Consider the following 4,431-nt stretch of genomic DNA (forward strand, 5'->3'; position numbering starts at 1 on the left):
CAGATGTTGTGGGGAGTGCATACAGGCATGCAGGGGCCATACACACTAGTGAGTCACATTATGAGTTGCTGTGATTAAAATTCATGCAAATTGGATCAGCCTGAGATTTTAATTTTTTACTTTGATTATTGGTGTGATTTTGAATCCAGCCCTCAGTGAGTTGATGATTTTGGTTTCCATTGTTATGTCATTTCGTTCTCAACAAATTATACAGTGTACTTCAGTAAAGATTTTCAATTTGAATAATTTGTCCATCAGGATCTGGTATGTGATTTAAGTGTTCCCCTAATTTTTTGAGCAGTGTATCAGGGTTATGTCAGGTAATGTAGGACACCAGGTATAAGGTTTTACATCTTGGGCTCTCTAAATATTAGCAGCCAGTTACCAAACATCATTGCATTAAAAATCATTTTTATTGGTCTGAGATAACTAGTAGGCCTATGGGCACACCAAAGGTTAAAGGGACAATGTGTAACATTTTCAATTTTTTATTGGCAAAAATCAATGTCTGCATTCATAAATATGTCATCATTGGTGTACTATTACCACCACCAATAATCTGACTTAATCTCGTAAAAAAGGAGAATTTCGGATTTGTTTGTACATTGTGCGGGTAAGTCGTCTGGGGGGTTCCATAACGTTTTGCCATCTTGAGAATACATCCGCCAGCAAGGGACATACAGCCCCGCCTTCTGTGTTTTTGTGAAGAGCCAGGCCAGCGCTGCGTAACTGAGAAGCCGAAGGAGAGGAGCAAGAGGCGTTTCGCTACTACCCCTGAATTACTGCAGCAAAACAAAGTCCCACTCTTTGAGCATAATGCAGGATCATGCATATGCAGCATCACGAGAGATAGAATCCTCGTTGCCGAGAAAGCGCAAAAGAGAATCAAAAAGGCAATGTGACTGGCAAATTAAAAAAACGAGGGTCAACATCGGGGTAGCTTTTCCCACGTGGACAGAGCTGCTGAAGGAGAAAGGTAATGCAATCACAGCTAACAGCGCTAACAGCTAACAGCGGCACTGGCCGCTAACAATGCTGCGCTGTTAGCTGCTGTTAGCCGCTGTTAGCGGTGCAGTGATGGGAGGAGAGCAGGGCTGCCAACTCTCACGCATTGGCCGTGAGACACACGCATTTGATTGGCTTCACACGCTATCACGCCACACCCCTGATTTCTCACGCTCAGTGTCCGTCTGAGCCAAAACAAAAGAAGTCCCTGTTTCAATGCGCAATACACCTCCCGAATGCTACATTGGATGTTGGTGGCGCTGTGGCCCAATTGACAGCTGAAATCCAAGCAGTCATCCTGAATCCTGAATCCTGCCCTGATTGTCCCGAAAATTACACAGAGGTTGCCGGGGAGGTCAGATACTTGCGTACTAGGGCAGACAGCTTTTCATAGGCTCCTGAGTGAGCAGACCACCACTGCTGGGCTCTGCTCTGTAGCGCTGCAGCTCTCCCACAACTCAAGCACAAAGAAGCCTAATCGTACGCCTACAGACGGACTTTATAAAAGGGAACTCTGTGGCATATGGAAACAGTAAAGTTAGAGATTAAAAATGAGATTAACGCGATCAAAAACATAGCGCGTTAAATATGGCTGTAATTAATTATTCGCAATTAATGCGATAATTTGACAACCCTAGGAAAATGGTATATTAAAAAAAAACCAAAAAAAAAAAAACTTTTTGCTGTATGGTAATGACGCTGAATGGGCCATACAAAAAATTGCAGTGTATGTGGCAAAATTTCGGTTGGCCCAACCAAATCTCACTCCAGGTTTTTTGAAAAGTTGGCAGCCCTGGAGGAGAGGCATGAGGTGTGTGAGGCTGAACCACTTGTCAGTTGTCAAAAGACAAGACGTGATTGGTTTGTTTCGATTTACACCCGCCCCAACAGTCCTACGTTGTAAACACAGCCAGCATGGTGAGGGGGGGTTTGTCAACTCACATCATGTGTGTCTGTGTAGGAGCCTGAATGAATACTCCATGAAGTATCGGATGACACGTTTCATCAATGTTATCATAGCTTTCTGGTACACAGCGGCTACCATTGTTGCAATGCACGTTTGAAACAGTGAGGCGCTAGAGTGCGCTATCCGTTTGAATGGAATATATGATTTCAACATTAGATGGTTGGAGTTGAAAACTCCCGGGGCTTAGCCCTGAAATGGGAACAGTTTTTTACCACAGGGAAAAATTTGGAATAATTACCTATTAAACACGTGATTTTAACTCGTCTTCTATTATTGGATTGCTCAACCTATTAAACCCGAAAGTCCCCCATGGGGGACTTTGAGAACAACTTTGCAAACACAGTGTGAAACAATGCACTAATCACAAAGAATATAGTGATCTTGCACGTCAAATTAAACAGCAGAACCTGGACTACTAGGCTGTATAAACCCTTTTTACATGCCCCAAACGCAGCTCAAACAACAACTAAATGAATAACAACAAATCAAACTCCATGCAGCACCGATGTGCCGACCCACTCGACATATTTCGGGCTCTAACTCGACGGCAAGTTATGCAAAACACACCGCAGACCAGAGTCCTGCACTGGGTCGGGTACCCGCGAAAACAGCTGATTTGCGGGTGGTTTTTAAAAAAACATTTTTTTCTCAGGTTCGGATCTGGGTGGAAAAAATAACATGCGGGTCGGATCGCGGGTTTTAGATAAACACATAAGTCACTAATTCGGTAAACTACAGATAACTATCTTGGTCATTATTTACGCTCTGAGGATCGCCTCCGCTATTTCGCAACGGTCATTGGTTCAGCTGTTTACACACGTTTCACCATCTAATAACACAATTTGTGATTGGACGACAGAATCAACATGGCTGCCACCGTCTAACAAGCGCCGCTTCCAAAACAGTAAATAAGGTAAAATACCTTAAATACCTATGGTAAAATTTAGGTATTTGAGAAATAAGTGGATAAAACTATCACTTTATAATGTTTCTGAAGTGTTTCCCTGATGGATTACTTCTCTCCTCGATGGATTCTAAAAACACGTGACAGCTCGTAATTGCTGAACGTCGCTCTGGACAGAAAGTAAGTCTATTATTACACATGTAAAGTTCCTTTACATAGATTAAAAGTTTAAAAGCAATAAACGTAACAAACAAGTGCTTTTACACTCGTATGGGAGAAGAACACAGAGGGTTGATGATGGAGCTGAAGTCAGGTTTTATTGTGAGAGCTGCTTCATTCAGGTCGTTGTTTACTTACTGGCACCTTAACTGTGGCGATATGCTGTTCAATATTCAGCCAATATGACCCAAAATGATTACTTTAAATCCGGGTTACGGGTCGGGCTTCGGGTCGTGTTTCAACGGGTCGGACCGGGTTGTGGTACTAATTGGCCTGATGCGCGGGTTTGCGGTTCGGGTGCGGGTTTGTACGTCGCCGGGTCGGGTCGGGGTGGATCTTGAAAACTGGACCCTCAGACACCTCAAATGAAAGCAGACTCCGCTGTTTCCACACATATGCGCCAAAGCACTCTACACCAAAGCATCAGAGAGATAGGGGCCAAAGAACGATGATGACTCTCCTACTTGCTCTCCTGCTACCTTTTTGTTTTTAACAAAAAAAACCGTCTAATATTCATACTTACAACAAGACTAAGTAAAACGCGGCGACTTAGTGCTGGCCACCAGTATGCACAATAAATACAATTGTAATACAGAGTAGCCTACTGACGTTGCACTTGAAAATTGTAACAAGTTATCATTCTGACTGCCCATATAATATGCCATGTAAACTGGTGTGACAGTGAGTGCTGTGCTGCGTGCGCTGCTGTCTGTTGTGTACCGTGCCGTGGACTTTAAGTTGGAAACAAGGTGCTTTATTAGTTAAAAAAAAACAAAAACAAAAAAACGGAGGCTTAAAAGATCAGGGGCTGAGCCCAAAAAATCCGGGTTATAGCCAGGAATGCCCAGGTCTAACGATGTCCATGGATGGGAGAAATTCTTACTGTGGCTTTAAAAAAATCACTGATCCCACAACACTTATTGTATAAAAGAGAAATAGGAAAAATATTTAAATATTCAGATTGTAGAAGAGCAATGGAATCATAGTTTGAAACAGATTCATGAATGTGCTTTTCATGTCAGACATTGCTTAATGCAATTTACAATAGTACATAGGTTGCATATTTCCCAGTCTAAGGTAAATAAGTTTTTCCCCTCTGTTTCATCTCTTTGCAACAAGTGTCAGTCTAATGAAGCCATTCTACTACACAATATGTTCTAAGGTTCAGAAGTACTGGTGCAACATTTTACATACTTTTTTTTTTTTTTTTTTTTTTTAGAAATTCTTGATTCAAGTATTAATCCTGAGCCACAAACAATTATTTCTAATATTTCAGAGGCATTTGTCAACCTCACATTACCTCAAAGACAACTATTATAAATCAACTATTTCCTCA

The sequence above is a fragment of the Epinephelus moara genome, chromosome 3, assembly GCF_006386435.1.
Source record: "Epinephelus moara isolate mb chromosome 3, YSFRI_EMoa_1.0, whole genome shotgun sequence".
NCBI classification, from domain to species: domain Eukaryota; kingdom Metazoa; phylum Chordata; class Actinopteri; order Perciformes; family Serranidae; genus Epinephelus; species Epinephelus moara.